At 42.8% G+C, this 14,278-nt stretch overlaps 1 protein-coding gene across 1 annotated transcript in view; it reads left to right on the plus strand.

Moving 5' to 3' along the window:
* Positions 1–14,278, plus strand: part of SLC4A5 (solute carrier family 4 member 5) — a 107,902-nt gene that overhangs the window by 36,080 nt on the left and 57,544 nt on the right. The gene's annotated exons all lie outside the window — the stretch shown is intronic.

The following is a 14,278-nucleotide window of genomic DNA, read 5'->3' on the forward strand; positions in this document are numbered from 1 at the left end:
ACTTTGCAAACCTTGAGGCACCATGTAAAAGGGCTTATTATTATTATTCCATAAGGAAATAATTTTTAACAACTCTGCCTCTCACCTTAAGGTATATATATGGTCAAGGGGAGCATAGCACAGCCGATCAGGGATCCCCTGAGTCTGTCTTTAGATTGATGAGATTATAGCATGGCCCAGAGCTAGTGAGATGTAAGAGACTGAAGTATCTTCTACCTAGCAGTGCAGTGGGTAGAGCACTGGATGTTGAGTCAGAAAGACCTGAGTTCAAATCTGACCTCAAACACTTAGTAGCTCTATGACCTTGGGGAAATCATTTCATTTCTGTTGCCTCAGCTCAACTCAAAAAAGGAGATAATAATAATAACACTCATAATAATCTTTTGTGAGGATTATTGTGGGGATCAAATGAGATAATATAGAAAGTGCCTAGCACAGTACTTCACAAAGGCACATAGTAGGTGCCTTTCCACACTTACTCTATTTATTCTTTGAAAGTTCTGACCATGTGCAGTTTGTGCCAGGGTATTGACTGTTGGATGAATGCAGTGAGGATTAAATAAAACCCTTAGCCCCACCATTTGTGGCATAGACCAAATGCAAAGTGAGCCCACGGTAAATTGTCAAGAAGAAAGGCATTCATGGAGAAAGACCCCAGCTCTTCAGGGCTTGCTTGTGCCTGTTAGCAAAAGAGGACGGGGAGGAGAGGTTTTCTTTCCATCCCTCATCAGCAATGACATCTTGGCAGCAAAAACCCATGTCCAACGGTTGAATTACTCTGAGTAACTGGAATCCTGCTTGGGAGACCAAATAGAAGGATATGATGCTAGACCAGGTGAGAAATGGTGAGGGAGGAACTTCTCTGAGATTTGGGGAATTGAAGTTGACTGAAGAAAGACCCACAGGATTTTCTCAGGGAAGTCAGCTCTCCATGAAGGTGACCACATCTAAGAACCAACAAGCATTCGGAGCTGGAGTGGAGAGTTTGGGGAATGAGGAAAATAGGCTGGGGGCAGCCCACCCTTCCAGGGAGGGGACATTCCCACTGCTCCCCCATCCTATCCGTGTTAGCCAGACAAAGAGTTAATGTGCCCTGCTATTCCCAAACCTCAGGGAGGGAAGCAAAACATTTAATAAAAGTATTAAAATGGCCACAAGGAGTGCTTGCTTTATTGAATTATGAGATTAACAAACAAAGTGAAAATCCAAAATCCGTAAGGAATTTTTCCCTGGGCCACATTTTGCAAGGGGTTATTAGTCTGGGGGGAGCTTCAGTCCTCGGGAGAAGGAGTCACTCTTGCCCAGGACGGATTTAAATGGCTTTTTGAGCTCAGCTCAGGCTCTTCTCTGCCCACACAAAGGGAGCTGTGTGCACAGATGCCATTTCTAGCTCGATCGATGCCATGAGGTCAGGCAGTTAATAAGACAGACTTTTATTAACTCTGTCTCTTGTACACATGTGGGTGGTAGAAGTGTCTCTGGGGCATTAATGACCTCACCTGAAGGACTAGCCACAGAGGAAGGGGGTGGTCTGATAAAGTTTAAGTAAGATACTTTCCTGCCTTCGTGAGCTTATACTCTAGTTGAAGATACGACATATTCAAAGATTTGGGAGAATCTTGGGGTTAGAAGAGTGGGCAGAGCCCTGAACCTAAAATCAGGAAGACTAGGGTGAGAATCCCACATCATATGCTAGTGTTTGACCCTGAGCAAGCTCCTTTGAGCCTCAGTTTCCTGATCTGTTAAATGAGGAGGATGGATCTGACAGCCCCCAATGACCCTTCCAGGTCTCTATATATGATTCCATGAATTTCAGGAGGATCCCCACCTAAACTCATCCCTCCTGAAGGAAAGGCACCACTGTCTTTCATGGTCCCCACTTCAAGACCTGAGTCACCTCTCTCTCTCTTTCTCTGAATCTTTCTCCTTCAGCCCCTTCGCTCCCCTCGCACAGCCATCCCCTTAGTCTGGGCCCCTGTCACCTCCTGCCTTGACCATTGCAATGGTCTCCCCTCCTAACTGGATGCCCCATTTCTAGTCACTCCCCTTTCCAACCCACACCACACACTTGTGCAGAAGGGGCACTTCTTTCCCCCATCTCTTACATTTCGAAACTGATGGTCCTAAAGCAGAGGTCTGCCCAAGTCATTGTCCTCAAGCTCTCCAGTGATTCCCTGCTGACCTCTGGGACAAAACAAAGTCCTCAGCCTGGCATTTACAGCCCCTCTTTCCACTGTTCTTTTAGGAACCCTATGCTCTACTAACCCTCACCTTAAATTCCATTGAAAAAAATTCAACAAAATGTTAATACAATAAAACAGGTAATGTTAACACATGGTTTTCTAAGTCAATATGCTGGTCACAGGGATCCTTATAGTTTAGTGGCCCTGTTACTTTTTGAGTTTCACACCAATGATCTCACCAACCAAACAATAGTTAGCTCCCAATTAATGCAAATAATTGTCCTGCTCATTGCCCATAAATGCCATTCTTCTCCCGACTTCGTGTACATCCCTGGAAAGCTCACCTTCTCACCTCTTTCTTCCGGAATCCCTAGCTGCCTCCAACTGTACTCAAGCTCTACCTACTACCCGGGGCCTTTCCTGCTTGGCAGAGTCACCAGGGTCTTTTCTTATCCCCCAATTAATTTGTTTTGTATTGATTTTGTCTCTGCTCCTGTGACTGCTCAGTTGAAGGTGAGCTTCTTGAGGGCAGGTGTTCTTTTTAATCTCCCAACACTCAGCACAGCACCTGGCACTGAGGTGATTAATAAGGGTTTGTTATTGGATTAAAAAAGGAAGATTAAGCTGGCTAGTCCTGGTTTGAAGGATGGAAGAGAGTGGGGTGAGAAAGGAGGCAAGTAGGGCTTGTGGGAACTTATGGCAGCAGTCAATGTGGGGGCCAGTGTGCCGCAGCTGGGCTAGAGAGGAGGAAACATCTCTGAGAGAGATTTCAGAGGTAGAATCAGTTGGGACTGTTTGGCAAGCAGACATTTCCCTTTTCTATGCCCCTCTTGGTACTAATAATCCATTTATTAGTGAACAAAGTTCTTTCTTTATCAAGAAATCTTAAGTAATCTTTATATATATATATATATATATATGTGTGTGTGTGTGTGTGTGTATGAGTGTATATGTGTATATACATATATATCTTATGTGTGCATTTATATACATATATATGATTTTTAAGGAAGGAATGGGGGCAACTAGGTGGCACAATGGAGAGAGAACTGGGCCTGGAGTCAGGAAAACTCATCTTTGTGAGTTTAAACCTAGCCTTGGACATTTATTAGCTGTGTGACCCTGGGAAAGTCACTTAACCTTGTTTGCCTCATCTATAAAATGAGCTTGAGAAAGAAATGGCCAACCACTCTAGTATCTTTGCCAATAAAACCCCAAATAGGGACATGAAGAGTCAGACATGACTGAAATGACTGAACAGCAACATGGAAGAACAGTCTTTAAGACATCATTTTGATCTACTGAGTCCATTTTTTTTTAAATCAACAACAATAAAATGCAATAGGATCCTGTATTCTATAAATCTCGTAGGCAACTGTGTGACTCTGAAGATGCCATCTGCTACAGCAGAATCCAATGCCAAACCCACCTGCTCCTTTCTTTAGTTTCATTAAGAACATTCTTGATATGTGTATTGATTCTTAAGTAACTAGGTGAATACAGTGGATAGATAGAGCACTGAGCCCGAAGTCAAGATCTGAGTTCAAATATAGCCTCACTTACTAGCTGCGGGACTCTGGGCAATTCACTTAACCTCTGTCTGTCTCATTTTCTTCAGTGTAAAATGGGTATAAAAACAGCAGCTACCTCCCAAAGTTGTGAGGATCAAATGAGGTGATATTTGTAAAAGGCTTAACTCAGTGCCTGGCACATAATAGGTGCTTATACTCTTTCCTTCTTAAATGTTTATAAAGACATTCTAGAGCTGAGAAAATAGAACACATGAGTCAGGAGTTGTTAGAGTCCCCTCAATTACTTTTTGTTGGTGATAATACCATCTGTGATTATTTCTAGTCTTCCTGTCTTTGAGATATTTTGAGACTAAGTGCCTCAGTGTTTTCCAAATTGTCACAGACACCCCAGAATGAGTTTTTTCTACATATACTTGGTCAAGTCCAGATGCTCTCCCCAACTTCATTTTCCCAACTGTCTTTTACACTTTATTATATAGCGTGACAAAAAAATGGAGTCAAAATAGTCAGTGCCACTCAAAGATCACTACACAAATGCTGGCACAGAAATATTCCATCTTGGGTTGTTGTCTTCCTTCCAAGTTTCCTCTCTAAATGTTCTGGGATTATTAGGGTTTCAAGCTGACTCACTCTCCTATCCAACATGCTTTTTTTTTTTAATGAGATACTACTCACAATCTTCCACTATTCTCTGAAACATTTTGCAGATGAGTTTATAGTCTAACTTAGTGTTTCCCCTTAGGGTCAAGTCTCTTTACTTGGCAAGAGTTCAAACATTTGCTGAGGAGGAAGCCTTTGGACTCCTATTGTGATCTTTGCTTTACATGGGATAAACTTCAGTAGAAAATGGTGGGAGACTGTGTCAATGTCTTCTCCTTTATCCATTTCCACTTTATAACAACAATAATATTTAACAGGTCAGCATGGAGTTTCTGTTGTTGTTTGCAGTTTGTTCTTTGTCTTTTTTCTTAGTTTGGCATGGATTTTGACATTTTCTTTGACTCTGTCTTTCCTCTTAAGATATGTAAAAAGTTAGCTCACAATTCAAGGGGTGTCATGAGGCAGCATGTGCTTAAATGAAGAAGATAATCCATGTCATAGAAAGAATCTCAGAGGAGAGAGAGAGGAAAAACTCCATGCACTAGAGGGATCAGAAAAGACTGGATGGAAAATGTGGCACCTGATCCAGACTTTGGATAATGACTGGTATTTGGAGGCAGGGTGGAGCAGTGCAGGGTGTGAAGTCAGAAGACCCTAGGATTAAATCCCGCCTTACCTATATGACAGATGCTGGATGGATAACTTGCTCTCTGGACCTCAGTTTCCTTATCAGTAAAATCTGAGTATATGGAACCTTTAAGATTTCTTCATTTTCTGACTTGTATCTTGGACCTAGAATCCTGTGGATGAAAAAAGATTCAAGGGCATCCCAGCTAATGTGAATAAGGACTTGGAGGAGGGTTTACTTGAACAGTGAATAGACTATTTTGGCTGAAGGAAAAGGGTCAGTAGAAAGGAATAGCAAGAAAGGGATAGGTGAAATAATATGAGATGAGGGTCAAATCTTAGAGGACCTTGAATGCCAGACCAGGTAGATTGAAGGGAGTGATGGTCAGGGCAGACATGATACCTTCCTTGGACTGATGTTTATCGTGAAGCTACAGAATACTCATCTATTTGCCTGTTGAATAGTTATTTCCTGCTGAGAAACTCTTGGCTGGGTATTCTGTGTGTGAGAGCCAAGAGACAGCCTAATGGGCCAGTCCCAGTTCCTCTGGTCTAGGCCAAGCTGTTGCCCACACAAAGTCACTGTGCCTGGAATGGGAACTCTGTAGAGTCCTTTACAGCTGGTTAGCTCAGGCAGCCCTCATTGCTGCTGCACATAGCCCTTGGTCACTAAAGGTCCTGCGTGGACATGATGGTGGGTCCATGAGAGCCCACCCTCCAACTGGACATAGGCCTCTAAGCACATACCCTATTGATGATGGACTGACGCTATTCCTTTATGAAGGGTGATGGGGTAGACAAGGATCGTGTTGCCATTAAAGCAGGATGTCCTTTGATGACTCTTGTAAGTCATTCTTTATATTTCAGTGATCTGAATTCACATCTTAAGCCTCTGGTTTCTCCTGGGGAAGGGTCTGTCTCATCTCAACACTGAATTGAATGTTCGCTGAATTGAATTGATATCAGTCCAAAGGACGATGGGGCTATTGTGAAATAGAAACCTGAGTTCCTATATTCCATCCAGTGACCTGGCTGGGTACTGGCCCAGCCTTGGTGGATAAGCTGCCTTGCTCCACCATGGCGGTATCCCCCCAATGCCCTCATCAAAAGCACATTTGTTATGTTTATGATCTGTATGGACAGAGACTCTGCTTTTTGATCCTTGTGTGTGGTGGTTAGAGCACTTGTCCCAGAGTCAGGGCGACCTAAGCTCAAATCCTGCCTCAGACATTAGCTGTGTGACCCTGGGCAAGTCCCTTAACATCTGTTTGCTTCCATCTATGACATGGGGTTGATAATGATACCTACCTCACAGAACTGTTGTGAGGCTGAAATGAGAGGACATTTGTAAAGGGCTTTGCAAACCTTAAAGTGCTATATAAATATTAGCTGTTGGTAGTAGTAGGGGCATGATAAATACTTGGTAAATTAAACTGAATTTGTTTAATTTGTTGAGCATCTACTGTGTGCAAGTCACTGTGCTGGGTGCTAGAGAGGGGGCATGGCCAGCATACAGGACCCTGGGCTTGACACCTGCCATTTAGCCGTGTAACCACTCATCTCTTGAAACCTCAGTCTCCTGGTCTATAAAAAGGAGTATAGTGCTCATGGCAGTGGGAATTCCTGGGTTTGGATCCCACCTCTGACACATGCTGGCTCGATAACCTTGGGTACATCACTTCCCTTCTCAGTAACCCAAGCAACTCTCTCTGTTACAGAGAAGGTGCTGACCTGTGTTGGTGAAGAGGGCTCCTCACCTGGGAGTTCACCATGCCATTCACAGCTCCGATCCCTATCTGAAAATCCCAATTACCCTCCATGGGGCTGGGGGGAGGAAAATGCTTCACAGACTCTGAAGTGTGACATAAATGCAAGAGGCCATTCTAACACCAAGATGAATGAGACCCAGGTCCCCGAGACCATAGAGGGTCACAAGTCCAACGGGCAGTGGAAGATCTCAGCTGGTCCTTGGCCAGCCGTGTTGCTAGTCCTAACTTTGGACCCAATGCTCCCAGCTGGTCTGCAGGGACTGCAAGGGATGATTACAAATTTCATTCAACCTGGGGTTATCAATTAGCAAATCCAGAAAGACCAACACATTTAAAAAATTAGAAAATAATACAAGCTCATCTGTAGGCTGCAATGATATGGGGAACCCCTGGGTGATAAAACTCCCTCTGCCAGTATATATGGACACCATTTCTACAATGTAGTCTGAGAACACTGCCAGGGGCAGGTAGGTGGCACAATGGTCGGAGTGCTAAGCCTCGAAGCAGGAAGACCTGAGTTCAAATTCGGCCTCACACACTTACTGACTGGCTATGTGACCCTGGACAAGTCACTGGACTGCTGCCTGCCTCAGTTTCCTGATCTGTAAAATGAGGATAATTATACCACTTATCTCCCGGAGTTGTTGTGAAGATAAGATAGTATTTGTAAAGGGCTTAGCACAGTGCTGGACACTTGGGAGGCACTATATAAATGTTTATTATTATTATTAAGACACTGAAAAGTTAAGTGACTTTCTCAGAGCCACGCAGCCAGCATCAATCAATCAATATGCACATATTATGTGCCAGAAACTATTAAGTGCTGAGCAGACAAAGAAAAAGCAGAAACAGGCCTGCCCTCAGTAAGCTTACTTTCTAACAGAGAAGAAAACACACGTATAAATCGCTAGATGCAAACAAGATCCATGCTGGATGAACGGAAGCTCAGAGAGGAAGGCAGCTGAGGGAACCAAGATGTCTCCTGCAGGAAATGCTGCGTGAGCTGAGGTCCAGGAAGACTAACTTAGAGTTAGTGGAGGGAAATGCCATATTAAGAACCAGAAAGATGAAAACATCACATTTGAGGACATGTTGAATTTGAGAGATTTACTGGATATCTTCTCTGAGATTCCTATAGGCAGTTGGTGATTGATATAGGACTAGAATCTGGGAGAGAGGTTAGTGCTAGACATATAGGTCTGGGAAGGATCTGCATAGAGATGACAACTTTTAATCCATGAGAGCTGATGAGATCCCTAAATGGGATAGTATAGACAGAGACAAGAATTGGGCCCAGAACAGAACCTTGGCAGATATCCCCAGTTAATGAGCAAAATTTGGATGACTATCCAGAAAAAAAAAAAAACTGAGAAGGGGCAATCGGTCAGGTTGGAGTATCAAGGAGGAAAGGAAGCTTGTAAGTGTCCAAGGCTACAGAAAGGAAAAGGAAATGAAGAAATTGTTAGTAACTTTAGAGGGAACAGTTTCAGTGGAAAGATGAGGAGAGATGCCAGACTGCAGAGAACTAAAATGGGAGTCAGTGGATGCACTGATGGTAGGTGGCTTTTTTGAGGAGAAAGCGAGAGAAACAGGTGGAGACAGAGAAAGAGAGGAGAGAGAAAGAAATGAGAGATGAGGGCCAAGAGAGATGGAGAGAGAGAGGAGACAGACAGAGGGTATAAAAGACAATAGCTAGTGTGTATGGTGGGAGCTAGGAAGGATTTGTTAAGAATTAGGGAAACTTGGACATGTTTATAAGCATGAAGGGAAGGAGCCAATAGAGGAGAGCTTGCTATTTAAAGAACCTGTGGGAGAAATGTTCTGAAGAAGACAAGAGAGGATCAGATCAAGGATGTCTCAGAGGCAGCACGTGAGTCCAGATCTTACTGGCTCCGGGCTCAGTCCTCTAACCAAGAGGCCACACTATTTCTCAAGATCATACATAAATTAAGTTAAATCATGTGGCATAGATTGCAAGAGATCACAGTAGAGAGAAAATAGTGTTAGGTCAAAATTGTCAGAGAAGGCTTCATGGAGGCAGTAGGACTTGGGCTGGGCTGTGAAGCTAAGGTGGGGAGAATTGGGGGTGGGGGGGAGATGAAGAGAGTCTTCCTGAATACACAGCTAGTTCTCCATCTGCTAGACCATGGTGATTGTTGTTGTTCAGCTGTTTTAGTCATGTCTGACTCTTTGTGATCCCATTTGGGGGTTTCTTGGCAAAAGATACTGAAGTAGTTTGCTCATTATACAGACATGGAAACTGAGGCAAACAGGGTTAAGTTACTTGCTCAAGGTCACATAGCTAGTAAGTGTCTGAAGTCACATTTGAACTCAGGTCTTCCTCACTTTAAGCCCGGCACTGTATCCACTGTGCCACGTAGCCACTCCTTTTCCAGTGATTGATGCTGTCCAAAAAATAATGAGCTGTCCAATGTAGAGTTGTTAACGCTCCCAGAAGTGCTCAAATGAAGACCATTGTGACCACCTGGGGATGTTATAAGTGGAATTCGTACATTACAAAGGATGCTTTTTACAGTCAGGAGCCACCTGTTCTCCCACCCACCCTCCTTGCTAGTGGTCTTCAAGCAAAGGTTGAATGACCACTTAATTTTCATGTAATGATCCAATTAACACCACCTGCCTTCAAGGAGCTCACATGCTAATGGGGAAACAACATGCAAATAACTACATACAAACTATAGATGATGAATGGATGGATGGAGAGAGACAGAAACAGAGATGGTAGATAGACATAGATGTGTGTTTACATTTCTAAAGCAGTGAGGGAGGAAGACAAGACCTGTAGAAAGTAAGATTTGAGCAGAATTTTAAGGAAACCAGGTCATGGTCATGGTCATGGTCAGGAGGAAGAAGAGCCTTCCCAGCATGGGAGAGAGAGTAAAAAAAGTATGAAGTTGGGAGAATGAACATCATGTTTCAGGAACTATAAGCCAGTGGCACTTGGGTGGTTATCAGCTGCTTCAGAGCAGGGACCATGTTGGGTTTTGTCACTTTGGTCCCAGAGTCTAGTACAATTCCTGGCACCTAGTAGGCATTTAATTAATATGTTTGAATAATATAGACATCATTATGGCCATTTTGTAGATAAGTAAGCTGAGGTTCAGTTTGTGTCTCTTGCCCATGGTCACATGAGTGGTTGGGCTCAGAGGCAGGATTTGCACCCACACCTTTGTAAGGCCAGATTCAGTAAACTCACTCTCACTACACTAAATCTCCTGTGTTCTAAGGAAATTTTGAATAAGGTTTGCATAGGTATGGGTTCAAATCCTGCCTCTTGGGCATCACCAGGAAGGGACAGGGAGGCTGCTGTTGCTTCTTAGAGGTTAGCTGCCTTCACTGGGTAGAGGGTGAGGGAAGGTTGTCAGGTGATGAGAATCTCCAGCTGTTTCTGTCTGGCATCTGTGGGGTTGCACTGACTATCCCAGTAGGTTTGACAGTGTCTTTGCAGAGATCAGAATTTGGGGGAGGGACAAACATGGTTGTATTGAACTTCCATTCACAGCACAGGAGGAAACATAGAGGGGAGCCACGAGAGAAATATTGGTGCCAAATGGGGGCTTTCATTCTTTGTTCTGCTGAAGAGAACTCAAAAGCAGAGGAAACTGGTGTGATGAGAGTGAACTCTATTGTAGCACCTTCTAGGCTCAGAGGGGAGATGAAGCCCTACTTCTCCAGCATCTTCCCTAAGACCTTCTTTGCAGCAGTAACCCACCCACTTGCCCCCTGATGCATTTTTGGACACTTTCCTACAAACATACTCAGTTGGCCCCAATCCTAAGAAAAGTCACCTTTTGTAAAGCTCCTCATCTCCCCTATTCCGCATCTCATAATCAATCCTCTGTTTCCCCCCATCCTCTCCTCCTTTGCTCCAGCCTCCAGGAAGGAGGTAACTCTTCTCGATGAAGATGATTCTGCTACTCACATTCTTTATCCCTTCTCCGCCAGTCTCAACCCAAAGCTTGGCCATCAATCTTTTCCTCTTTCACTTTCAATTTCTCCCTGTCAGCTGGCAGCTTGCCAACATACGCAGGGATCCTCTGTTCTTGGGGTGAGATGGAGAGACAAACCCTTCTCTCAACACTGCTATCTCCTCAAGTTAGCGTTCTACGTCTCTCTTCCCTTTAGCTCTTAAACTTTTAGCCACCCACCCTGGCCACCTCCCCTTCAGCACCACACGTTTTCTTTCCCATTCACTGCTGTCTGGTTTCTGCCCCCAGCATTTCCTTGCCTTCCCAGTTTTATCTCCTCTTACTCCCTCTGGCCATCAACCAAAAAACACACTACTCTCTGGCTCCTGGTGTAGTCTGTACCCTTCCTCCTTTACCCACGCTGTTCTTTACACTCTGTTTTCCTCGCCCTCTTCACTGTCTTAAAGTGAACTCAAATGTCACTTTCTCCTTGAAGATTTCCCTGATCTTCCCCTCACATAGTTATTTGTTCTATCAGTATCAGGTGCACCTATTGTATATTATTTTATACAAGAGTGATCTGAGTTTGACTCATCTCTCTGCTGGACCATAAACTCCACAATGGGGGCAGCTAGGTGGTGCAGGGATAACAGCACCAACCCTGGAGTCAGGAGGACCTGAGTTCAAATCTAGCCTTAGACACTTACTAACCATGTGACTCTGAGTAAGTCACTTAATCCCAGTAGCCTCCAAAAAATAATAAAATAAGTTCCACAATGACAGGGGCCTTGCTTTATCTATACCTAAGGTCTCCAACATAGCAGTTTTCACACAGAAGGATTTTAACAAATGATTGTTTGTTGATTAATGCCAATACATGTGAATGGGCTTCAATCTTTCTTGGAAAGGCTCTCGGTAGACCCAACTGAATTTAGGGCTTCATATATTTGGATATGCTGTGGTTTAAATCAGAGAGATCAAGCTGGCTCCAAACCATCTTAAAAAGTAATTGGACACATACACACACACACACACACACACACACACACACACACACAATTAGCCATGTAACCTTGAGCAAGTTACTTATCCCCAATTGCCCTCCAAAAGGCAAAAAAAAAAAAGTAAGTGGAAAATGTTCAACAAGATAGGTAATACTACAAAACACAGATACTGTTCATTTGTAGTTTTCTAAGTCAATATGTGGCCAGGGGACTCTATTTCCATTTGACTTTTCCACTGCTTTCCTCTAAAATATCATCTTCATCAAAAGCTATAAAATAGTATTACAATGTAAAGACATGCAAGGCGGCTATGAACAAGTAGCAAGAGAGTAAAATGTCTTCATAGCAATGATAGCTAAATTTGGGCTGCCATTTGAATGTTGGCTACTGTGGAAAGATAAGCAAAATTTCAAACCTAAAATCAAACAATTTATAATCATTGATTAAGTGTGAGCTCTGTGCCAGGCATATGTTTCTTCTAATTATTAAATTTGCTATTTAAAGAGTAGAGATAGGGCTCATCAGAGCTACCTTTTAGTGTCTTACCCTACAGAAATACAATGTGGCCATTTCAGGAAACCATTATTTGCATTCATTGGGACCTAGCAGTTGGGAAAGTTGGCCATCCTTGTTCTGAAGGTCTAAGAAGGAAACAGAAGGAAGATCAGAATAACAGATGAATAGCACAGCTCCGAAAGAGACATGGTGAATTTGTAAATATAGATTTTTTTAAGTCATAAAGGAAGTCAAACGTCAGATACAACCCTCTTTTTCTGTGCTACTATGCATATATGACCCTCCTCCACTTTGTGTTTGTTAGATTGAGCTTTTTATATATTATTTTTAAATAGGAAAAAAGCTATGAGCAATGGTCTCAGCTCTGATCTCCATTTCTATCATCTGTAGTGATCTGTGGTCACCATAAACAAGGCAACTAAATAAACAGGAGGCATAAACATGAGTTCTTCTTCTCAGATCCCATTCAGAGTCTTTTCTGTCTGTTTCTTCTCTGTCTCATTCCTTCTTTTTATGTATGGCTCTCTATACCATTTATCCATTTCTCTCTCTTCATCTCTTTCCCTGTCTCTATCTTTTTTTATCCTTTCCATATTTACATCTCAAGTATTTAGCACAATGCCTGGCACATAGCAAGCCCTTAATAAATATTTATTGACTGACTGACTGACTCTTGCATATTCCCACTTAATTGTAGTACTGATGGAAGTACTGAATAAAATGTTAGGTTTCATGTTCTTGTTTTTAAAAGTATGTGACTTCAGCATTTTCAATTTCTGTGAAAAAACTAAAGGAAAGTGGTGCTTTAAATGTGGCCCTTGACCTTCTGGGTGTCTGTTACATTCAAAATAACTAGCTCCCACAGAATAGACCTTCAAAACTAAAGCCTCTGTTCTAAAGGTGGGATCATGAAAACAATTTAATCCTGGTTAAAAATTAGAAAAGATGATCAATAGAGAAGAGAAAAGACAAGGATCACGAAGCATTAAACTCAATAGCCCAGTTCAATAAACCTGGAAACATAAATTATCTAGGGAAGAGCTCCTTATCTGATAGAAATTTCTGGGAAAACTGGAAAGCAGTCAGATAAAGGACGGGTTTAGACCAGCCCCTTACCCCACATGAATGCAAAATGAATGCATAAAAATCAAAACACAAGAAAAATGGGAGAGGAGATGGGGCCCCTTTCATGGCTATGTCATGGGGGTGAATTTGTCACCAAATAAGGGAGAGGTGTGTTTACAAATTCTCTAAGTGTAAACAAAGCTTGAAAGTAATATAATGATCCAAAAATCCTTCAAGGCCAGCAGATCTAAGCGCCTCACTTTACAGATGAAGATTATGGTCCAGAGAGGGAAAACAGCTCGCCCAGAGTCACACAGCTAGTGGGGTGTCTAAGATAAGACCTTTTCTACCAGGTTTCCACCTTTCTCATTATATAGACAACTTTACTAGACTATAAGTTATGATAAGTAATTTAGTTACTAATAATATGTGCATCAATTAAAAGTCATGTTAAAAAGTACCCCTAGCTGCTCCTTCCTTTCTGTTGCACCCTAAGCAACAGCCTACATTGTCTACCCTTACTTGTAATTTTGTTTCCCTCAAGTTTCAATGATTTCAAGGCTCCAAGAAAATCAAAAGTAGTTCCCGACTACTACCAAAAAAGAATATTTAGGGATCCTGGGTTTAATGCCTTTCCCCTCCCATTTTTAATTTGGTGGGGGTGGGCTTCAATTCCTCAGCCCAGAGGACGGCTAATTTGTAAATTTCAGACTCTATGGGGGGACCTTTGCCAAAGACAATTTCAAGTCTTTCCCAGCATCCTTCAAGTCACAGACAGTAGAGGTGGGTGGACACCAACTCCGCTGCAGAGATAGATAAGACCCCCACTTTTCAGCTCCCCTTGAGGTATTGTCTCCCCCCCCCCATTAGAATACAAGTTTCTTGAGAGCAGAACTGTCTTGCTTCCTCGTGCTAGTACCTTCCATTACTGGCACCGTTATGTCATATGTTTAATAAATGCATCATATACTCTGAGAGAGCCCAGCCTTGGCTACCAAGCTTGTGACATCTTTTTTGGCTTCAGGACCTTTGCAAAGATCTTCTAGAGAAAGG

The sequence above is a fragment of the Petaurus breviceps genome, unplaced genomic scaffold, assembly GCF_028583685.1.
Source record: "Petaurus breviceps papuanus isolate PSGF00001 unplaced genomic scaffold, PetGlider_PUasm1.0 556, whole genome shotgun sequence".
Classification (NCBI taxonomy): Eukaryota; Metazoa; Chordata; class Mammalia; order Diprotodontia; family Petauridae; genus Petaurus; species Petaurus breviceps.